Here is a 24,671-nt window from a genome sequence, read left to right as displayed (position 1 = left end):
CTTCATAAAATCCATCAACAGAACAAAGAACACAAAAGAATACACCATCTTTGAATGGAAATTAATCACATATTATTCATCTTCAATGTCTTCATAGTTCTCTCTCTTAATCTCTCATATACAATTACACTGTTTTGATAGAATTGACTATCTCTGACTCTCTCTCTCTCTCTCTCTCTCTCTCTCTCTATCAATAATACATCATATAGTCAATACAATTCTCTCATAATAACTCTCAATAATCCTTCTTAGGTCGTGGATGCACCTCCCAAGAGGTATGCTTAATATGAAGAGTCACCAAAGCCACTACAGTGTCTTTTCATAGCTCACTACTGTCATTGTCACAGTTTTCTCTTCAGTCTTCAGCACCTGTTTCTTCCACTTGTTTTAGCTCTTTTGAAATTAGATTCATCCTTTCCAAAGGTTAGAAAGTTTCCCAAAGTCACACATACATTCTACAGAACACCTACAGAAGGTCTACAGAACAGTCACAGTACAGCACCAGAACAGCTACAATACAGTTATAGTACAGAGACAGAGCAAAGATAGAGGCTCTACAGAGGGTCTACAGAAGGTCATCAAAACCTCATAACATATCTTGGAAGAGAGGACACAAGGTAGCCTATCTCTGGAGAGCTGCCAAGTCCTGCTGTGAGAGAGAAGGGATCAAGGGAACATTAGGGCTTGGAGGAACAGACCATGACGGTGCCAATTGGCCTTGCAACTGCTTGATTTGGGAAGCTTGTGATTCCACTGTGTCATTAGCAGTCTGTAAGGCTGAAAGTTTGACATCTAAGAAAGTTTGAAACTCTTACGCTTCTTTGAACATTCTCTCCTTCTCCTCTGAGATTCTAGTGACCTTTGATTGAGCCTCTGTTAACTGAATCTTCAAAGAAGATATCTCATCTCTTTGTGTTTCAATCAATTGGGTTTGTTGCTCCATCTGCTTAAACATATCTGCCAGGGTATCTTTGGCAGAGGCTAACTCGGATGTTTCCTTATGCAACTGGTCTTTAGACTGCATCAGTTCTTCATAAAAGGAAGCATACAGTTGTTGAACACAAGCTGTCACTGACAGTTCAATGGAACTTTGAATGTCTTTACAGAGGAAGGGAATGGCATCTCTTGAGACTAGACTGTTCAGTGAAGGGACTGAGATGTCCAAGTAACCTTCTCTATGTGCTCTGAACAGGTTATTACATGTGAGATAAGCAGGGAGATCACTGCCAGATGTAGCAAGAATTGTCACTGAAGGAAGAACTGAAGGAGCTTTATCTGCCACCCGCTTCAAGCGTTTGTGTTGTATGACCAGGGGAGGAGGAGAATCCATATCATCTATATCAATTGGTTCGGACTTATCTGAAGGTGGAGGAGGAGGTACTGGATCAGATGGAGGAGGTGGAGACACACTCTTCTGTAAACCTGAGTAGGTCAAGAAGGCAGATAGGTAGGATCCATAGGTGACATTGGTAACATTGCTCATGGTTACTTTAACGAAATGTTAATCCATCTTTGTGAGTAGGTAAGTGCTCCAATCAATAGCTACTCCTTTTAACACCATCCTTGAAGCTGTAAAGAGCTCTTTTGACAAGTAATGGGATGGCGTTTTTGCAGGCATAAACATGTCTTGGAGAAACTGACAGACCAACTCTCATACATGATTAGTGATCATGGAAAAGGAAACTCCTGAAGTATTGATCACCTTCTTGACATCCAGAATTTCTTTGGTCTGTTTTTGTAACAGCTTCAAAATCTCATCATTAGAGAAGAGCTGGCAAGCTGTAACAAAGGGTTCACCTTTGTAGGGAAGAGACAGAGCCTTCCCTAAGCCTCAAGGTATCAAAGTCATGGAAGAATCCTGGACCAGTGCCGACTTCTTGCTGTATGAGGCCAGGAACTCATCACACATGGATGGATCCTCTGGAAGCAAGGGAAAGGAGGCAGCCACAAAAGTCGCGAGTCCCGCCTTCGTGAGAGGCTCAAAAGTGAGTAGGGAAGTGTAATCCCTACTGACCAGTGGGACATACTGGATAGGGGAGGAGCATGAGACGCCATTCAAATGGTAAACACACACACCACAACACAGACAGTCACAAAGAATGCCTACAAAACAACCAAAGGGCTATAAAAAAGGACTCAATCCAAAAGAAGGACACTCATACAAACATAGACGTAACTAACCCAGGTACCACCCCAGACAATACATAGCATAGAAAAATTTTGGCATGACCTCTACACATATGCGATCGAAAGCTTCATGCGATGCAACATTCAAGCACCCAAATCCCCGTATCAAGCAATAAAGAAAAAAAAACTACACACCGTACCCGTAATCGTAACACGTGAACAAATCAGACTACCATAAAAATGGACATCAAGACTGGACCATAACTTGACCATCAGTGTTAACTAATATACGTTTACGCGCCCATCCCACGAAGCGAGTTCATTAAAAAGGGGAGAAAAGTGCAGCGAGGGGAAATTATTTTAATGAAGGGTTCATTTTAATAAATTATTAACAATAGGTGACATTTTATTAAGTGATAAACCTTAATAAGAAAACGATGGTTCCTTCTTAAAATTTTAATTACAAATTATTAAGTGGAAATAGTGGGTTAACGCAACTCGGACTACGATGCCCAGACTGGGTCTCTAAATGAAAATTTCTTAATTAAAAATTAAGAGTAATGTAGAGCGTTTTTTTGCCAGCGCGTGCTCTTATGATGGCCAGTCTATTTTTATTATAAATTAAAGTGCCTCTTAGGCGCACGTAGCGCATGCAAAGTGAACGGCTGGTTGATTTTTAAATTATTAAATTGTGTGTTGAGCGGAAATGCGTGTGGAAAATGTGGGTAAATAAATAGTTTATTTTAACAATTGATTTGTGATTAAGGGGAAAATGAAAATAAATAAAGCACATAAAATAAATACCTGGAAGGGGTGTGTATGCAATGGCCTGAAGGCGCACAGAAGAGTCCCCCAAAAGCAATGAATCCAGTCAAAGAAAAGTAAAGACCACTGACTCAACAACAAAGACAAAACCTTAGTGGGTTGTTGATTTTTATGATTTTTTAAATTGTATTATGATTTATTTATTTTTTTGAATTTTATATTTTATTTTTTGGGTATTTTAGTTGTGTTTGGGATGGTTTTAAAATGTGGTTTGGTTTATTTATTTTAGTATGTGTGGTTGTTGGAGGTATGTGTATTTTTTTGGATTTGTTTTTTAATAAATTGTAGGTGATTGTTTGTTTGTTTTTTTTCAAAATGAAGGATAATTAAATATGGATATGGGATGAAGAAAAAATAAAATTTCAGCCAGTTAGGAAATATCCACAATTTATGTTAGGAAAATAAGATCTGGATTTGTATGTTTAATTTGTTTTGTTTGTTTTTTCTTGTAAAAGATTGATGCCTTGTATGAAAATATTGTAAAGTGAAAAATGAATGGAAAAAGGTCAGGGGGTGTGGGTGGAAATTTCTAGAATTTTCTCTGTATTTTTTTACTAATTTTAAATGAAATTTCTGCATTTTTATAGGTAATTTTGAATAAATTAGAAAAAAATTAATTTTCTGTAATTTTGGTGGTGGAAATTTCGACCTGAAAAATTTCCAAAAATTTGGAGAAATCTAAGTGAGTTTTTAAAAATTTTTCTAAAATTTTTCTAAGTGGAAATGAATTTACAAATTAATTAAATCAATTAAATCAAGAAAATCAGGTTAGTTAGGTAAGTAGGGTCAAATCAAGTCAACTAAGTCCTGTTAGTCTGGGTAAATCAGGTAAGTCAGACTAAGTCAAGTCAGGTTAGTCAAAGGGAACTAGGTTAGTTTGGGTTAGTCAAAGTCAGGTAAGTAAGCTAAGGCAAGGCAGGTCAGGTTAGTCTGGGGTAGGCAAAGTTAGGTAAGTAGACTATGTCAAGTCTGTGGGGACTAACCTAAGGTGGTTTAGGTAGACTAAGGTTAGTTAACTAGAGTAAGGTTAACTAACTAAACTAGGGTGAGGTTAACTAGTCTAGGGTTAGTTGACTAATCGTGGGTTAGGGTAACTAGTCTAGGGTTAGTTAACTTAGGGTAGGGTTAAGTAAGCTAGGTTTAGTTTAACCTAAGTAGGGTTAAGTAACCTAGGGTTAATTTAACCTAGGTAGGGTTAAGTAACCTAGGGTTAATTTAACCTAGGTAGGGTTAATTGAACTAGGGAGGGTTAACCTAACTAGGGTAGGGTTAGTTGAACCTAAGGGGGGGGGGGGGTTAACCTAACTAGGGTAGGGTTAGTTGAACCTAAGGGGGGGGGGTTAACCTAACTAAACTAAAGTAGGGTTAGCGTAACTAAACTAAAGTCAACCTAACTAAATCAAAGTAAATCTAACCAAACTAAAGTTAATCAACTTAAATAGGGTTAGTTAACTAGTTAAGGTTAGTCTAACTAACTTGTTAGTCACAGTGAGGAGGAGGAGGAGGAGGAGGAGGAGGAGGGAGGGAGGGAGTGGCGACAAGGAGGGGAAGAAAAGCCGAGGGTGGGCGGAGCAGCCAACGGGAGAGGTCGAGGAGTGGCAGGGCGCGGGTGGAGGAGCGTCGGAGGAGGCGGCACGGCTGGTCTTCAAACGGCGACGGCTTGTCTTCAAATGGTGGCAGCTCTGCAAGGAGGAGGGGAGAGGGAGGAGGTTGGAAGGGTGGAGGGAGGAGGTTAGAGGATGGGGGAGATGGTGGCGAGGAGGGGAGGTGCGGCCGGTGGCAGAGGAGGAAGAAGGAAACGACACTATGTTGGAGTGTGGTGTTGGTGGTGTTATGGTGGGGAAGTGGGGCGTGGGGTGATGGAGGAGGAGGAGGGGGGTTGCAGCCGAGGGGGAGGAATGGGAGGGTGGAGGGAGGAGGTGAGAGGGTGGGGGGAGATGGTGGGGGAGGGTCGGAGAGAGAGAAAGAAGGGTAGGAGAGAGAAAGAAGAAAGAAAAGAAGAAGAAGAAGAGAGAGAAAGAGGGAGGGTTGGTTGGGACGCGGGAGATGCTCGTGTGGGTGTTTAAAAAAATAAAATAAAATAAATAAATTAATTAATTAAGAGAGAAAGAAAAGAGAGGGATAGGTGGCACGCCCCCGTCCCGCGCGCGTGCGCAGGGCGGGGGTAAAAAAATTTACGGTGGTGGGACCCAAAGGGGTAGGAACGTCGACACGCAAGTCGCGGACGCAACGTGGGCGTCTCCAGATACGGAAAAATGAAAATACACGCATTCACACGCAAGGCGAGGCACGCGAGAACAAAAAAAAAAGAAAAATTAATAACTCATAAACCGTTCGTCGAAACAAAAATCCGTCAAAAGGAAAAATGGGCAAAGAGAGGAGGGGAAAATGATGGAAAAGTAAGACGAGGTGTCCGAAGGAAAAGGAGGGCGTTCACATGGGAAAAATGCAAAAAAACAGGCGCAAAAACACATACGGGGATTAATATCGGTAAATCCGCGTGCTAGAATGCAGGGCGCAAAGAAGGAAAAGGTGCAGAAGAACGTGGCCAACAACCCTATCATGTCAAAATACAGTTTTGATCGAGATAGGACGTGTTCACATGGGAAAAACGGAAAAAAGGAACACGAAAACGAGGTCGGAAATTAATAACAAAAAATCGGTTCATCGGAACAGAGGGTAGAAAAAAGAAAAAATGTGCGAGGGAAGGGGTTGCACAAGGCTGTCACATCAAAACTGAGTTCCGAGGGAATTAGAAGGGGTTCACATGCAAAAAATACGAAAAATGGACCCGAAAACACATGGAAAAAGTAATAATGAAAAATCCGGCAAGCAAAATAGGGGGGGAGAAAGAAGAAAAAATGTAAGGAAAGGTGGAGGAACATGGCTGTCACATCAAGCGGGAATTCCGATGAAAATACGACATGCTCACATGGAAAAATATGAAAAAGACGTACGAAAATGGCCCAAAAACCCGTAAAAATTAATAACGGATGAACCGTGCAGCGGAATGATAGGGAGAAAAAATTTCAGGGGGAAGGTGTAGGACAGGCCTGACTCATCAGATCAGAGTTCCGAAGCAAGTAAGACGCATTCACATGGAAAACTGTCCAATTTATGGGAATTACTTCAAAAATTAATAACTTGAGAATCGTCTGTCGGAATAGGGGTCAGTAAAAAGGAAAAATGGTCAGTTCAAAGGGATGAACAGGGCTGTAAGTTTGGATTGAAATTTCGGGGAATGTAGGGTGCGTTCACATGGAAGGACAGCAAAATCAGGGAATGAAGGAAAACTGCAAGGGAACGGCCCCAAGGGTGAGTTCAAAATGGACGGATGGGTGGGGAAGGGACCCCATCAGGGTAAAAGTAAGGCCGGCATAGATGCATTATCAGGTTTAAGGCAAATGCAGAGGGATATACAATGTAGACGCGCAGGGACGCGTCCCCACACTTAAAACCTGAACGGATAGGGTTGACTGAGCAACGAGGACCTAGTACCACACAACAGACCAACCGCTAATGTCCCCACACTTAAAACATGACCGTCATTGACAACAAAAGGTGTAGGGTTAGAAAAGCTTGGCCCATGTTGTCGAGAATCAAGGTTGATTATCGATGGCATGTCCACTGTCGTTGTCGGCTGCAGGAGGTACCAAGATATCTTCACAGCAAACATCCTTCGTGGCAGCGACCGTGCGGTAGTACCCAAGAAGGTAGCTGGTTGAAGGAATCTCAGGAAATTCATCGATGGCGAGAAATATTACACTCAACTCATGATCACTCAAATGGAATGAAAGAGCAGTCACTCGCCCCATGACTAATATCACTCGAGGAAATCAGGATAAAAACCCATATCTCACACCCGGTTTAGGAAGCGACAAAGGAATGGTGCAAAGAGAGTATGCCAGGGTGCACAATTGATGGTGCATCGGTGCGTTCAACCCATCTGGCATAGGTGCAAAGAGAAAGGCAAGGGAGCCTTGTAGTGCAGTGTGTAGAACAGAATGTTGTGTCATGTGTTGATGGCAGAAACCCAGCCCATGGGTGCATAGGGAAATGGGAACGTACCTGTCTCCAAAGGTCGTAACGTTCCTCAATCCTCACCTCTCGGTAATTGATTGAAGAAACTCTAGTCACACTCAACCCACCCTCAGTCTCACGCTCTGTTGAACGATACAGAGGGCAGCCATGTCTTGAAACCCGTTGATGTAATCCTCATGGTCACTTGTGCAGAGGTTGTATGCCTTGTGTGCATTTGATGGTGCAACTGTGCATCCCGCCCAGTGCCGGCATATAGTGCAAGAAGGAAGGCCAGGGAGCCTTGTAGTGCAGTGCACAAGAACAAATCGTGCTTTGTGCATTGAGAGGCCCTTCCCGTGCGTGCAACACTCCATTCACACTTCTCACCTCTCATTGGATTTGAAGGGAAAGATTTGTCACTCACCCCACCCTCTGTCTCACTCTCTGATAGATACAGAGGGCAACCCATACTCACATCCCCATCCTGTTAGGATGAAAGCTCACATCACTCAAGGGGTTGGTGATGAAGATCATGTCGACTGTTGGTGTCATCATGATCTTCAGGAGGAGGCATACCCAGTGAGGCAGCCTACAAATCACGTACATCAATGATTTGTAAGAAGAGTCGTTTGTTAAGAAGGACAAACGGATTGATATTGTAGAGATAGCACACCAAGGGAGGTGGCTTCAATTTTCTTGTTGAAGAGGTTCTCCTGGTGAGTCAGCTATCCGGAACTGTGGGGTGTTACCACCTTTTCCACAGTTAGCTTCTCGCCCAAGGGTGTTTCCACCTTTTCTTGGAACGAGGCTTGTTATGACAGGGAATTTCTTCCTTTTCTCCCATAACAGTTTCGTTTGTTTTCTTTTCTTTTCTTTTCTTTTTCCTTTTTTTCTTTTTTTTTCTTAATAAAGGGAATGGTAGAAATACCATATATCAGGACCAACCTCGGCACTGTTGTTGGATCAGACGAGAAGAGAACAATGTCAGGTTGAGATGTTTCTGCGAGAGGGGGTAGCAGAATGAGACCGCCTCATGAGAAGAATCATCATGGCTATCAGGAGCACAACAAGAAGGACAGTGCGACGCCCAAAAGGAAAATGGTACCACTATTTTAGGGTATTAAAGGCCTCTTCACAGTCATCAGTCCAAAGGAAATCAGCTTCTTTCCTTAGGAGCTTGTGTAGAGGGGCTGCCTTAGTTGCAAAATGTGCAATAAATCTTCTGTAATAGCCCACATGGTCAAGAAATCCTCTCAATTTCTTGAGGTTTGTTGGTGTTGTTAAGGCGGCAATCTTTTCAATCTTTGTCTGGTCTGTTGCAATTCCTTGTGCAGAGACAATATGGCCCAAAAGCACTCCCGAGGAGACGCCAAAGACACATTTGTCGGGGTTGAGAGAAATCCCATACTCTCGGCATCTGTCAAAACATTGCTCTAGGTGTCTCCAGTGCTCACGAATCAAACTATAGACACAGAAGTCATTAAGTTACACCTCAATGAAATCATGCAGATGATTCTGGAAGGCCGCCATCATTACTCATTGGAAGGTGGCAGGAGCATTATAGAGTCCGAATGGCATCACTCTGTAGGCATAGGTCCCCCATTCTATGGTAAAGGTTGTTTTGGATTGGTCCTCTTCTGCTATTTGGACTTGGTTATATCCACTGAATCCATCCAAAAGGAAATATAGCTCATGGCCTGCCATGATGTCCAACAATTGGTCTGTAAAAGGGATAGGAAAATGATCATTTTTCGTCTTCGAATTGAGCTTTCGAAAGTCAACACATATTCGAAGTTTCCCGTTCTTCTTGGGTACTACCACAATGGGCAAAACCCATTCACTGTTAGCCACGGGATAGATAAACTCAGTTTCAAGTAGTTTCAATAATTCGGCCTTCAATAATTCGGCACAGTCCCTAATAATTCGGCTCTAGATCAATGTGATGTTGACATACTATGGGATCAATCCCCTTTAGGTATTTGTACGACCAAGTAAACACATCTAAGTTCTCCTTTAGTAGGTCTCACAAGACCACTAGTTCTTCTTCTGGAAGATTGAGACCCACTTTCAGGTGACATTCAGTTCCTTTAGCATCCATGAACGTTACTTGTCTTTCACCTTCCACTTCGCGAATAAATGTCCCACGGATTGCTTCTGGGTAGAGGTCTGACTCTTTCAAGAGAGTCGTATCCTCCTCTGATGTCCCACTAGAACCAGTGTCCTCCTTCTGAACAAATGATTCATTCGTCTGTTTAGGTTGCTGGAAGGGTATCAGGGCATTGTTTGCTTTTGTTTGAGTGGTGACCTCTTCAGGACTCAAGGCTTCATCTTCGAAGGATGCGTCCAGAAATGTCACATAGCATGGACCTTCTAGAGGCCATGGCTTTGAGGGATTGGGCTTCTATTGGCAGGGAGCATCATCATCATCTTTTCTTTGGACTGAACAATTAGGGTGACAGGAGCCATTGGTGAACTTAATTTTTATGCTTTTAATCCATTACTTATACAGATTCTGCATACTTTGTGGTCCATTGACCAACCAAACAGAACCATGGTCATTCCATCCAGTACCCTGAGATATTCGGCCTCTGAGGTCTCTGTAGGGACATCAACAAGATCATCTGCTATCAGAGGGAATTCTTTATCTGCACTTTCATAGCCTACTTCATTTTCTTCCTCATCAGTTTCATCCCCATCCTCTGAAGGCTTTGTCTTTGCTTCTGTAGAGGCTCTATAGGAGAAGAACAGATCTTCTATCTCACCATCTGCTTCTGCTTCTGTCACCAATTCTGACTCTGGCTCTGGCTCTATATTCATTACTATCTCTGTAACTGTCTCTGTATCCACTCTGTCTCTGTTCCGCTCTGTATCTGCTCTGCCTCTGTACTGTCTCTGCTCTGTAACTGTGCTATCTTTGCTCTGTCTCTGTGTGACTGTCATATAACAAGGAGAACAGTACATCCATGCTTCTATTTCACTGTGAGAGGTGATTTCAGAAGTTAATTCTAATTGAGGCAGGAGATATTCTCCCATGGACAAGGATTTTATATCTCGTGACAGTTGGCTTATAGTGCCCACTGTTAGGGACTGTGCCTCTGTTTTCTTAGGAAAGATGTGCTTAACAGCCTCTTCATCTCCTGATGTACCATCTATTACCTTGTTATAGGAGTCAGTTATGACTTCAATGAATGTGGATCCATTGTCTTTTTGCGATCCATACAACTTTAACACCGCTTTGTTGGGTCCTCTGCCTAGGGTTAGGGTTCCTTTGAACCAGTCCGTCCTGGCTCTTGCTTCAAAAAGACAAGGTCTTCCCAACAGCAGAGGGTATGAAGTTCCATAAGAATTTGGTTTGACCACCAAATATGTGAGCCAATAGTCTCTTCCTACAAGGGTTGCTTTTATGTATGAGAGGATGCCCAATGGTTTGACTCTAATTTGGTCTACCAATCTGATAAGCCACTGTGTAGGTTGAATTCCTTGCAACCCTAAGTCCTTCATTGTGATATCCGTCATTATGTTTACTTGATGAGCCTCCATCAATCAATGCATCTGAAATGAAACATCCTTCTATCCATACACTAATCTCTGGGGTTCCAGGATCTAGGAAGGCATTAGCTACATCTACTTCCTTTACAGGTTCCGAGGCCTTATTGGTCTTAGTCGTTGTTGAAGGAGCGATCCTTAGTCCACGTCTTCATGTCAAGATGCTTTTGAATCTCTTTCAATAGCTTGGAGACAACATCAGCAACTGCTGGAATGTTAAGTTTGGTTTAAAAGTGTCTAGGTCCTTGACCAAGTCATAATCTTTAATAGGATCCACAGGCTTCTCCAGAGCCGGCTGGGGAATGGGGCTACACCCATTTTCATCTTTTCTTTTTCTTCTAAAAATTGCAATATCGGCACTTCTTCTATTTCTCGAGGTGCTTCTGTATCTTCTATCTCCTGGGCCTCTGGTCTTGTCGCGCTGGGACTGTCTCTGTATCCCTCTGTGGCACTGTAGTTCTCTGTACTGTACTGTTCTGTACCGCTCTGTCCCTCTGTAGGTAGGTTGAACTTCACAGTCTTGGCAGGAGAGTTATTTTCATTCTACACCACTGGTTCCTTCTTCTTGGTGCGTATAACAGCAGCAACTTCCAACTCTACCAAATTGGAAGCAGGTTCTTGTACCTTCTGTTGGCTATCAGTGGCATTGGCCTTTACAGGAGCTGGACTGGGACAGTCCTTTGCAGTGTGGCTTTCTCCTTTGCATCGACTGCATAAGGGCTTGTAATCCACAGAACGTCTAGGGTTTGGACAATTTGGGGAGATATGTCCATTTTCTCCACACCTATAACATTCCACCTCTGATCTCTGACCACCGCTAGACTGTCGTCCTCTGTAACTTTGAGAGGGAAACCTCCTTGGACCAAAATTAGGACCAAACTCTCTAGGCTTGGGTCCAATATCATGTGTTGTCATTTTGGATTCTAGCAAGTTGAATCTTGCATTTTCATCCTTCTGTCTTCGTTCATGAATCTCTTTCAGAGAGCAAATATCCTGTATGGTTCTTCCGCAAGTAGTAAGAACGGAAGGCTCTAGGAATGCTTGGTTTTCGGGTACATTCAGTGGCTAAATGTCCCGCTTGATCTTCCTAATGTCTTTGCTCTCCATTGCTTGTCTCAGATTCAAAAATGGCTACCGGTTGCTGAGATAGAAAAACAGTCTTTCTATCTCCTCCCTCCCTCTCTCCTTAAGAGGTAGTTCATTCCCATGAAGAGGATTGAAGACCGCTTGTCCGGCATGGTACAGGATCACTCTCGGATTAATGGAGGGCTAGGGTTTCCTATTTAGAGGTGGGCTGAGCCTTGAATGAGGGCTGATCTACAGTCTCGCATTAGATTTTAAAACCCGCAAAGAAAGAAAAAAATCAGTAATTCTAGTTTACAAAGGAAAATTGCTTGTTTTTTACATTTGATTGAGTTAATGCTGTTCTTATGGAGTGAAAATTGGTAGAAATGTTGTTCACTATTTGTTCTATGCTTGCATGATGAAAAAATCAGAAAACATAAAGTCAAACTGCTAGAAATAATTTTTTGAAACCCATAAAACATGGTTTTTGTGAGGAAAATAGGGTTTTTGGTGTTTTCAGGTGGGATAAACAAATACACATGGGATAAAATACTAATAAAATCTATATTTCTATTGTTCAAAGAATCAAGAGCCACATCTCTAGAAATATATCATATTTTTATTGGAAAATTTGAGAAAAATAAGAGGAAAAATAGGGGCATGCCTTAGAAAAATACGAAAAAATATAATAAGTGGTTGTGGATGTGTGGTGGGGCAAAGCATGAGGTTTGGTCCCAGTTTTCCCTATCTTTTTATTATAGTGTGTGATTTATTACTTTTTATATATTAAACCATGACAAAACAACCTCTATACACCTATGCAATGAAGCAAAACTTAAACGGTGAGGGGGAGTAGGATTTTGTGCAACACTTTAAGGGCTAAAATAATATAAATTTTGATTGGTTTGTTTTATGTATAGCATTTAGGAAACGGCCTATTTGGTAATTAGGGATCTAGTAGCACAAGGTTTGCCTTAGTGCTAGATTCTTGCAATGAAGCATATACGTATTAGTTGGAATTACTGTTTGCGTGATTTAGAAACATAATTGTTTGTGCACAATGAGACATACACTATTGCATTGATCATACATGTGGTATCAAATCTTGGAAATGCATAGCAATTATTTGAATTATAGTTGACCCACGCTTGAGAGGGTGAGATTTCCCTTGCCGTAGGTTAGTCATTCGTTTCTTAGGAGAGATTATTGGTGAGAGAACATGGTATTTCCTGGATCTTGTTGACAAAGAGAGGTGTCTTATGTAAATGTGTTTATATGTAAAAACATCGCATCGAGGGGCCAATTCCTAAGATGTAGAAGAGCTGCAGTGGGACCACGGCAATCAGTCGGTGAGGTGCCTCCTTTGTCTGTGATACATGGCACTTATTGTCAATATGTGTGGGATACCCCTTTGAGGGGTTTTGGGAAAGGTGTCGTTGGACTCTTATCTAGCTACAAATGAAATATTAGATGTATCTAGTGTGCATTTAGTTATTACAAATGCTCCTAGACTGCGAGGCCATGTGGTGATGGAGTTATCTGTTGTATGCCTGAGGTCCAGCTAGTGCCATAGTCAGTGCTCGCCCATTTTTGGTCGCATCAATGGTGCGTCTCTTGGGAGCTGCCTCAAAGTGGTGGTTTCCAAATCTAGGGTCTCTTGGGACCTACTTGTTCATTGATGTCCTTTAAAGAGATCTGTCAATCCGAACTCCAAGAATAGGAGAGAGCTGAGAGGGCTAGACAGAGGGCTGAAATTGATAGGCATTATTCTCCTCAAAGGAGTAGTCCTGAACCTATTCAAGGTCGGGGTATTAGTAACCTAAGCCTAAATCAAAGTCCGTCAAGAGGTGGAAGTTCTAGTACTTCCCCCCTCCCAATTAATCTATCTACTCCGAGTGGTATGACAGCTTTGCTTGTCCCGGTTCCATTAGTAAATCCGATCATTGCCATGGTGCAACCTATCGCAATCCATGCAGAACATAATATCTTCCCCTTTGTAGTGGTTTGAAAGATGAATTTCAGAGATGTTGAAAAGAAGGAAGTAGAGGAGATGTTGGCCAGAGAATCCCTCAGAGAGTGAAGCCCCCTCTGATACTATCCTATTGAGTTTAGACCAACTGGTTAAAGCCAACCCCCTGATGAATGACACAATAACGAGACAAGCGTTGGAACGAGTCCAGAGGTATGTGAGAAGAGAGAAGGAAAAAATCAAAGCTGAGAACGAGCTCGCAACAGAAGCCTCCTTTGACTCCCTAAAAGCACTCTTTATAGAAGTCCCCATGGCGACTCAAGGTCCCCTTCCTAGTCAGATTCGTCCTAGAAATATTGATGAGACAGGCTAGAAAATGTAGTCCCGTTGCCAGTTTTTAAGGGAGAATACAATGAAGACCCTGATCTTCATGTAGCAAAGTTCATGGCAGCATGTGTGGCTAACAATGCCAGAACCCCTGAGCATTGGTTAGCAACCTTCCCCGCCACTTTCAAGGGCACGACGTTTCAGTGGTATTAGAGACAAGCAGCAAGAACTTTTGGCACATGGGACGACTTGAAGTTGGCCTTCCTCACGAAATTCAGGCGTGAAGGTTTTGAAGAGCGGATGGAAGAGGAGTTCATGAATTTAAGTCAATCCTCTGGAGAAAGAGTAGAAGCTTATGTTTCGCAAATGGAATCCATCTTGAAGAGATGGACTAATCATCATTTGGACGAAGGTATCCAGAAAGGAGTGTTTCTCAAGGGCCTACAACTAGAAGTTCGCAAGTTCGTGGAATTGAGAAGACCAGTCAATCTGCAAGCTACAGTGGAAGGTGCAAGATTCTATGACGAAGTTGAAGCAAGGCTATCAATGACTCCAGGAAGAGGAGTCTTACCCCCTCATATTCCTTTTTCCCTACCCCTATCCCCAAATGCAAACAGTGCTGCAGTATAGTACACCTAATCCAGTGTGGTCACTGCAGATGACAGTGCCTCAAATGATGGTTCAACCATAACAACAGTGGCCTCAAACAGTTCCTCCAATGGCGACTCAACAACAGTGGAACCCTACCAACTGGAATCAACAACCCCAAGTCTCAATAGGAACTCTGAATCAGAGCCAGAACAGAGGACCTTCTGGATTCACCCAACCAGTTTATGCAGTAATTACAGAGGCTTCCCAAAACCCTACTACAAGCACTTCAGGAGGTGAAAATCTAAAGGACTACTTATCCAACTCAGTTGTAAGTATCAAGAAAGGGCTTCTGGATGTGATTAACAGAGCAGCTACAGACGCTGAAGATGAATACTACCAATATATCCACTCCTGTGGGAGCTGGAAGAGATGTGATGCACTCTAATACATGATTATGCATGCAATGGGATTGCGATGCCTTGAAGCAAGAGGTTGTGCATTCCACTGTTTGTTAATGTGGTTTTGGATGTTAACCCAAGTGGGGTGTGGTTGATGATTTCATGGCCGGGTCTATGATGATTGATTGCTGTGGGAAAAAAAGGATGTTTTCCTAGTTAAAGGATCTTAAGCTGGTTGCTTCCAGCTGAGGATGATTTCCTAAAGGGATAATTAAGGAAGGATGGTGCTAGCTACCCCCTGTGAACCACCAAACCCTAACCAAGGGGGTTATGAATCCGCATCGTGAATGTGGGCCAAACCCACCGTGAGAGGTCTCTTTGTGGAAATTACTTCGTGTAGGAGGACGCTTGGGTACCAGTGGGGGCTCTGGCCGTAAATCCCAATGCCTTCAAACCCTACACAAGTATTCTACATGACTCGAGATGGGATCTCGAGGCCTTGATACTAGTTACAAGGCAAAATCCTGGTAGGATAAACCTTCGGGTTTTTATTGCCGGGAGATGAAAGGATTTTTATGCGGAGGCAGAAAGGAACACTTAATTCTTCTGTATGGGCGAGAGAGAAACATTAATCTGAAGATAAGTTAAGGAAGTGTTTGATCTTGTTTGATCTTGTCTTCGTGTCAATGCCCTAAATTACGTAAAGGAACCTATGATTAAAAGGTTAATTAAGGAAGCTGCTTTTATGTGTCAAACATAATGTGGTAGATAATTAGATAACTAAAACAACCCCTGAGGGAAGCGTGGTGGATGTGACCAATGGGTCTATCCTACGGAAGGGTGGTCTCGGTTAGCCGAGAGGTTTCCTCAAAGGAAATGTTAGCAAGAAATGTTAGGAAAAAGTCGGTCAATGACCTTAGAAAATGTTGGCTAGAACCCTGATTCATACTGTTTTAGGGGACCAGAATGGGACTACGCCCTACGGGTAGAGAGGTCGAGCGATGCATCCCTCTCATTTTCCATTCTCTTTGAACCAAGTGTGGTGTGAGTCTGCTTGGGTATAGTTGTATCTATGCAAAGTGAAGCACTTGTCAACTGATGTGAGAAGGCTATTAGGAAGACTCAACTTCTAGGAACCCGGAATTTAGGTTAATCCTAGTGGGAACGGCCGGATAAGTTTCGTTGCAAGGCAGACTCGAGAGACCCTAGTTGGCAAACCCCATGTCATTCCTTGGGAGTGCCAGGCCGCGTCTTCTAGATTGATCTCTCAATGGGATGCTAAGACGTGTCTCGCAATTTGAGGAGCAAGCACGTTACAGTTGGTATCAGAGCGAAAACATTAAAGGACCGAGTGCTTCATGATTAGAGTTGCGTAGTAGGTGCAAGGTGGGTCCTAACCCAGAGGTCATAAGCCCTACTAGTGCTTGTCTTCCCCTGTTTCTTCTCGAGATGAGGACATCTCCATTCCTCTAAGGGGAAGAGGATGTAATGTCCCCCCCTGTGACCCCTATGCCTCCCCCCATGAGAAACCCCCCTTAATTTCAAAAAAAAAAAGTTTAATTTTCTAAAACTCCCCCTCTCTCTCCCCGCCGACAGCACATCGGGGAGAGAGAGAGAGGGAGTAATGTGTTAGTAATGGGGGGCATGCAGCGCCCCAGGTGGGAGGGGTGGCGGCCATGCCACCCACCTCCTCTCCCTCCTATAAAAGGGAGGCTCCTCCCCCTCCCTCGTCTACAAATATTGCACCCCCTGTTGGCAATTATAGCCCCCCTCTCCAGCTCAACAACCCCCCCTTGTTTGACATAGCATTCCCCCCTCTTCTTGCGGCAGCAGCAGCTACGCCCCCTGGTGGTCTACAGAGAGGGCAAGCTCCCCTCCCCTCCGTCATGAGGAGGCGCCACCCCCTGCCTCTTCGTGACATCAGTATCCCCCCTCCTTTTTCGTTGACTGCAACAAGACCCCCCCTAGGGCTTCTGACTAAAGCCACCCCCTCCTTGATCGCGAGTCGTGCAGGCCCTCGTGAGCCGAAAAGAAGAGGAGAGGGAGAGAAGAAGAGGAGAGAGAGAAGAGGAAGAGGAGAGGGAGAGAATAAGAGGAGAGGGAGAAGAAGAGAAGGAGAGAGAGAAGAGAGAAGGAGAAGGAGAAGGAGAGAAGGGAGAAGAAGTGGGAAGAGAGAGAAGAGGGAGAGAAGAGAGAGGAGAGAGAAGAGAGAAGGAGAAAGAAAGAAAGAAAGAAAGTTATATTAACGTCTTCTAAAGACCAAAACTGGCCTATGAGACAAACTGTGATACAATTGATGAGGTCCACCTATCCAAAATAAAAGTGCTGAATGAAAAGCTAAAAACTGGAAACTGAAAATACGGTGCTATGAGTGTGATAAGTGTCGTGTATGTGTATGTGCGTATGTAGCTCTGGTACTCCAGATAATGGGTACAAAAGGGGAACAAATGTCGACTGTGATAGGGGAACAACTGTCGGCTGTGATAAAGTGGTGCGATGTGTATATGTAATAGATGTAGGGAGATATACTATCCTGGGATGTAGTAGCAGTCCTCGAAGTCGCTAATAGTAGGTGATCCCTCTTGGATGTAGGATGTGGTACATGGGCGGTGGAGAAAGAGCAAACTGGAGATCTGAGATCCAATGTGTTGAGGGTCGTCGGATCTCAGTCTACTGTCGATGTAGATCAAGAATCCTCCGGATCTCCTGTCGGTGTGGCTGTGGGGTCTGAAACCCACGGATCCTCGTGTGGCGTCGGGTACGCTGGTCCTCAGCCTACTGTAGTGTGAGCCCGAAGGTCTGGTTGGAGGCTGGTACAGTAGCTCTCACTCTGTCTATCTGAAAGAATTGTGTAATAGTCGTCTGGGTGGGCCCCTCTCTGACTGGGACTCGCTGTGTGCTCTGCTCTTTGATGTGCCATGCCTCTCCCAGAAAACGGCCAAATGATCTCTGATCCATATCAGTCATACATCCCTGAAGTGAGCTGCTCAATGTGTATCTAGATCTCAACTCTGAGTATGCCGGGCATCTGAGAACAAAATGCTCCTCACTCTCCACCTCTGATCTGCAAAGGGGGCATATCCTCTCCTCCCGCGGGATGCCATTGGCTCTGCCACTCTCGATCATAAGCTGATGTGATGATACCTTGAGCTGTCCAATAAGAACTCTCAATCGATGTGGCATATAGATCTACATATATCTCGGAATCTCTATGAATCCCTGCTCTGATATCCTCAAGAACTGTGTATAATAATGTGCCATCTTTGATGGCAGTGGCTGTGCAGGGCTGACCCATGTCCTTTGTATATAAATATGCCATATCTCCTGTCTGATGACTCTGTTCCTCTCAGAGAGAGAGAGGGTGTAAGTGGGAGCTTGAGTATCATATAGAAGAGGTAGGAGTCTATCAATGTCCAGCCCATGTCTGCCAAGCCAAGCTCTAGTCTGTGCATACCATGATGTAGTATCCCCCGCTCGAGCCATCTCCTGAGATGCCATATATGCTCTATAAGCAATGCGATCTCTGTCCATATCCTGAAATCTGTGTAGGAAGAAGACTATCTGAAATAATGCCTCGACTAGCATGGGCGGTGTGGCAAGCTCTGCTCGCACAATGTCATGTGGGAGTGAGGCCTTGCTGCGAATCAATCTAGATATCATGATCATCTGAGGTCTCTCCATCAATGTCCATACATAATCGGCAAGGCCTGGCCCCCATATAGCTACTCCATACATCAATGCTGGAGTGACTAGAGTATCAAAGAGCCACCCCTTGGTGCGGGGCTCCTGGAAATGTGCCTGATGACACTGTCGCTCCATAAGAGCCAATGTTGAGTATCCTCTATTGAGGCGGTCACGAGCTGCCTGTGTCATCGAGAAAGTCCCTGAAGCTGCTGTAAAGGTGACTCCCAAATATACATATGATCCAGTGACCTCAATACTCCCTCCTGCTGCCATGAAAATACTCTGTCTGCGTATCTGAGCTGATGTATGGGATATAAGAACCTTGGTTTTACCAAGGTTCACTGTCATGCCTCTCTGTATGCAAAAATCATCCAATGCTAATAAATGTTGCTGTAATCCCTGAGCTGAGTCTGACACCAACACAATGTCATCTGCATATAGTAAGATATGAACTGTGCCTCCACTGAGATCTATACCTCCACCGGCTCGCTGTTGAATAAACTCTGCTATCTCATCAATGTATAGCCCAAATAGAGTCGGTGAGAGCGGGTATCCTTGCTTCACACCAATGGTGCTCACAAGGGGATTTGATATACCTCTCAGACATCTGATTCTGCCAGTAACCCGCTCATATAGTGCATAAATACCCCACATCATGTCATCATCCACCCCTAGATCAAGTAGGCGTCTGAAAAGCCTCTCTCTCGGAACCATGTCAAAGGCTTTGCGGAAATCCACAAAGCAACAATACAATCTCTGTTTCTTCACTCGTGTCTGGTCGATCAGACAACGGAGAGTGAAGATGTGGTCTATGGTAGAAAATTCCCGTCTGAACCCTGTCTGTCCAGGTGTGCGGATGCACTCTCTCTCTGCCAGCGTGCTGAGCTCCTCCTCCATCATCGTGCCATAAAGTTTGGACAAAACTGGCCCAATCATGATGGTCCTATATGTGTTAGGATCCATAGGATCCCCTGACTTGTGGATAGGTCCACGAGTCAGGGAACCCCTCAGACAATGCACGGTTGAAGAGGTGAGCAATGAGTGGAGCCAATGTGTCTCTGCCATATATAATATGCTCTGCCTGAAGATCAAACTGGTCTTGAGCGCGGCCATGCTGTAACCGTGAGATAGCATGTTTCACCATACTAGTGGTGAAAAAGGATGAAATACCTGGTCTCGATGTACATGGTGTGGGTATCAGTGGCTGTGCGGGTACATGATATAAACTTTGTGCGTATCCATGCCATACTGCAGGGTCATGTATCGGTGTGGGTGAGTGTGTTTCTCTGATCTGCCTCCATGCCTCTGCACAATCTCTGCTCATAAGAAGGTGGTATATATCCCAATATCTCTCCTCCTCCCATTCTCGCTTTTTACGACGGGTCAAGCGGTGCATGCGTCTCTGCGCCTGTCTGTGTGTGATCTCTCCTCTGGCCTCCAAATCGCTTAGCTGTCGACGTAGATCTCTGCATTCATCATCATACCACCTGTTTTGTGGCATGGTACCGGTCCGAGAGGGGTGCGTGTATGTGTGATGTGGAAAACTGAGTGTAGCAGAATCATGCAGAATGCGTGTGATATAAGTGGTTGGTCAGTGTATCAAGGGGTGCGTATGGATCAAGTGACGTGATGTGCTCCTCCAGATGTTGTGAGTAAACATGTGAGAGCTCATGAGTGAAGTGTATGGTAGTATGCATGTGGGGTATGATATCTACAACAGGTGGTGATGGTAATGAGGTGAGGAGTGAGAAACTGAGAAAGGTGTGATCGGCACCGAGTGGAAGTCTCCCAAGGCCGAAGGACTCGATAGTATGCATTCCATCAATCGGTCCGAGCAGATAATCTACAGTACTCTCGCCCCCCCCATGTGGGAAGCATGTAAGACCTCCTGAATATGGCCATCGTGCCATCCCGTTATAAATAATGAGATGATGTCTACTACCAAGCTCAAGTAAATGCCCTCCATACCCTGTGGCGTCTGGCCCAGTATCTGCTGACTCCCTACTGATCCCCAACTCCTCAGGGTCTAATGCTCTCATGATCTCTGACTGCTCCATATCAAAACTCTCACACTGTCGGCTCTGTGTGCGCCCGTTGAAGTCCCCCATAAGGAAGACCTCACCCAAACTATAATATAGAATAATGTCCTCTAAGAGCTGTGAATAAGGGGAGGGGGAATCTCTGGCCTGAATATCACCGTGCGTAGTAGCATATCAGGACCCTCGTGGTGAAAAGTAGCATACTGCCATATAGATCTATCTCTCATCTGATATCTGCACTCTGATCCATATGTAACTGGCCTCCTCATCTCGCCTCACTAACTGGATATGTCTCTGTATCCCCTGACGGAATAGAACTGCCACCCCTCCTGAGCCCCTAGATGCGCTCTGCCTAGTAGTAGCCCGGTATGCAAATACCCACTCGAATCCTGTAATGCGTGGGAGCTCTCTCTCTGGGCTCTCATGTGTCTCTGTGAGGCATATAACATCATGGTCGGGTAAAATCTCCTCAAGTCTGTCCGGTCGTGACCATAGGGAGCCATTGCAGTTCCAAACTGCCACACGTATCGGGGTCTCCTGTACAGTCCTCTGCCTCGTCTCATAGGCCACGCCCCCCTATTTGGTGGGGCGCCCATCTATAAAAATCTGGCCATCTCGATAGAAGGCCTTACGGCCTTCTCTACGTGCTTGGAGTATCTGTGGCATGCATGCTTGTCTGTGTGCAATCTGCATCTGAGTCAGGCCCTCATCCATGAAGATGGGAGCCCAAGTCATCCCTCAGAGCGAAATCCGCTTCCAAAAGAAAGCAGCTCTGTCCTCCGGTGTGCTCATATGTAATATCAGAGCTCTGACCCTGGTAGTATCTCGTCCTGCACGCCATGCTTGAGTAAAGGGCATGCTCATGTACCCTAGTCGGGTGCATAGCCCGCGTGCGTCCTCCTCCGCAGAGGCCCCTTCGGGGAGCCCGGTAATACCCACGTTCAATCTATGCGCGTTCCTGAGCCTCTCCTCCTCTAAGGTCTCCTGAACCCGGACTACCTCCTCCTTTTTATTTTCTTCCTGGACCTCCTTCTTAATGTTCTTCTTCACTACCTCAATCCACCCCTCCTTATTCCCTTCTAATTCTTCCTTCATGTTTGCTTTGATTTTTTCCTCCCATCCCTCTCTCGAAGCCTCAACTTCGATTTTAATGCATACCTGGAGGTCCTCTTGGCATTCCTTCGTGATAGCCTCTCGGAGGTGCGCTTTGAAATCCGCGTCCTCTCTTGCCTCCCGTAGATGTGACACTTCCGTTTGTAGCTTGTCCAGGTCGGTTTTGAGATCCCTCTTCTCTTCCGTGAGTGTCTTCACCATCTCCTCCAGTCGCCGGATCCTCTCATGGAGCCGGTGGGTTTCTTGGTTCAAGGCATTATCCGCATCCTTCTTGAAATCTTTCTTCGCCTCCTTGATAGCTTGGCTGATTAGAAGCTCCACGTTATGGAGCTCGAGCAGCATGTTGCCTCACGGGGAAAAAGCCCCCTCGATAGACCTGTTGAATGTCAGAGAGACCACCTTCAATGAAGAAAGTTTCCCACTTTTCACCTCCTTCTGAAACTGCACATCCACAAATGCTGTCCCAGCTTGCACATTCCAGGAGCCTTCCTTCTACAATGCCTCTAAGCTTGACAATGTGTAACCCTTTGGAAGAATAGAAAAAAAAAATCCTGCACACTATGAATCTGAATGTATGTGACCCCAGGCTGGGCAGGCTGTTTTAGAGCATGAAAAGCGAGAGCAGAAATGCCAGATCCTCCAATGCCCAAAGATGTGAAGTCGTATACATGACTGCTTTCTAAAGACAACTCTATTTGCCCAAGAAGTTCAACAAGAAGGAGAAGAAGAGGGAAGAGAGAGAAGAGGGAGAGAAGAGAGAGAAGGAGAAGAAAAGAAGAAGAAGAAGAAGAAGAAGAAGGAGAAGAAGTGGGAAGAGAGAGAAGAGGGGAGAGAGAGAAGAGGGAGAGAGGAGAAGAAGAAGAAGGTGGGAAAGAAGAGAACTTGAAGGGAAATCAAAAGACGACATTGACCACCCCCCCTCGAAAATGGTGTTCTCTAACCCTCCTGCTATTCTCATTCCTTATTGTTCATGGTTTCTCTTGTATACTTAAAGTGCATGATTATGAAAACTCAAGTGCATGAGTTGCAAGAAATATTGACTAGCCTAGTACATGAAATATTGTTACATGAAATCTTGCAAATACGGGATGATTGCATGGGAGTCAAGGGGACAAATAGAATGGAATCTGCATGGATTAACGCACATGAAATGATAATATTTTCATAAATTTTTACATAAAATGATAGACCTTCGCGTAGAGCAATGCCTAAATTAACCAATAAAAATCACGATTTGCATTTGCATAAAAATTAAGCACATGGAATGTTAGTTTCCGTTCATAGGATGCAATTGCACCAATGGATAGAAATCTAGACCTTCATGAGATCTAGTGCATTAGGAATAAGTATAATTGCCTACGAATTTTTTTATCGATCTTGCTGTGGACTATCACAAATGGATACGCTCCTAGCTTAATTAAAGCTGGTGACCTAACCCTAAATGGATTGTTGACCCAAGTTATGCTTGGTTGTTTGAAAAGATTGTAAATCCCTTGAGCAAGTGTTTTGATACATCCAAGTTAAATTCTGTTGTGCATGCAATGAGATTGCGATGCTTTGAAGCAAGAGGTGGTGCATTTAACTGTTTGTTAATGTGGTTTGGGATGTTAACCCAAGCGGGGTGTGGTTGATGATTTCATGGCCAGGTCTCTGATGATTGATTGCCATGGGAATAGAAGGATGTTTTCCTAGTTAAACGATGTTAAGCTGGTTTCTTCAGCTGAGGATGATTTCCTAAAGGGATAATTAAGGAAGGATGGTGCTAGCTACCCCCCCGAAACCGCCAAACCCTAACCAAGGGGGTTATGAATCTGCGCTAGGAATGTGGGCTGAACCCGTCGCGAGAGGTCTCTCTGTGGAAATTACTTGGCATAGGAGGACGCTTGGGTGCCAGTGGGGGCTCTAGCCATAAATCCCAATGCCTTCAGACCCTATGTAAGTGTTCTACGTGACTCGAGATGGAATCTCGAGGCCTTGATACTAGTTACAAGGCGGAATCTTAGTAGGATAAACCTTCGGGTTTTTATTGCCGGAAGACGGAAGGATTTTTCTGCCGAGGCAGAAAGGAACACCTAATTCTCTTGTATGGGCAGGAGACAAACATTAATATGAAGATAAGTTAAGGAAGTGTTTGATTTTATTTTATATTGTCTACATATCACTGCTCTAAATTACGTAAAGGAACCTGTGATTAACGGGTTAATGAAGGAAGCTGCTTTTATGTGTCAAACATAACGTGGTAGGTAATTTGATAACTAAAATAACCCCTGAGAGGAAAGCGTGGTGGATGTGACCAATGGGTCTATCCTATAGAAGGGTGGTCTCGGTTAGCTGAGAGATTTCCTCAAAGGAAATGTTAACGAGAAATATTAGGAAAAAGTCAGTCGATGACCTTAAACAATGTTGGCTAGAACCCTGATTCATACCTTTTTAGGGGACCAAAATGGGACTATGCCCTACGAGCAAAGAGGTCGAGTGATGCATCCCTCTCATTTCCCATTCTCTTTGAACCAAGTGCGGTGTGAGTCTACTTGGGTCTAGTTGTATCTACGCAAAGTGCAGCGACTATCTACCGACGCTAGAAGGCTGTTAGGAAGACTCAAATGCTAGGAACTCGGACTTCAGGTCGATCCTAGTGGGGACGGTTGGATAAGTTCCGTTGTGAGGCAGACTCGAGAGACCCTAGTTGGAAAACCCCGTGTCATTCCTTGGGAGTGCCAGGCGGTGCCTTCTAGATTGATCTCTCGATGGGCTCCTAAGACGTTGTCAAAGAGTTTACTGTCCATGATATAAATCATAGGATTCTTATAAACACAGAAGAGTTTCACTAGAAGTTGTATGAGATATTTGCATACAAAATTCAGGTTTTATTATCCAATATCTACCTTAGTTATACAAGTTCTTTTGTATTTAGCATATAATTTGTAGTTATACCATGTACATTTATGAAAAATAAGTCTATGGGAA

At 44.2% G+C, this 24,671-nt stretch overlaps 1 pseudogene; it reads right to left on the bottom strand.

Annotated features, from left to right (window-relative positions):
- The window catches only part of LOC148025947 (uncharacterized), a 71,264-nt pseudogene extending 49,496 nt beyond the window's left edge, over nucleotides 1-21,768 (bottom strand).
- Nucleotides 21,769-24,671: the final 2,903 nt, after the last annotated feature.

This window comes from Lygodium microphyllum, chromosome 14 (assembly GCF_053477565.2).
Source record: "Lygodium microphyllum isolate KBCC chromosome 14, Lygodium_microphyllum_v1.1.10, whole genome shotgun sequence".
Taxonomy (NCBI): Eukaryota; Viridiplantae; Streptophyta; class Polypodiopsida; order Schizaeales; family Lygodiaceae; genus Lygodium; species Lygodium microphyllum.
The sequence above is the reverse complement of the archived record's forward strand: the minus strand, read 5'-3'. Positions and strand labels throughout refer to the sequence as shown.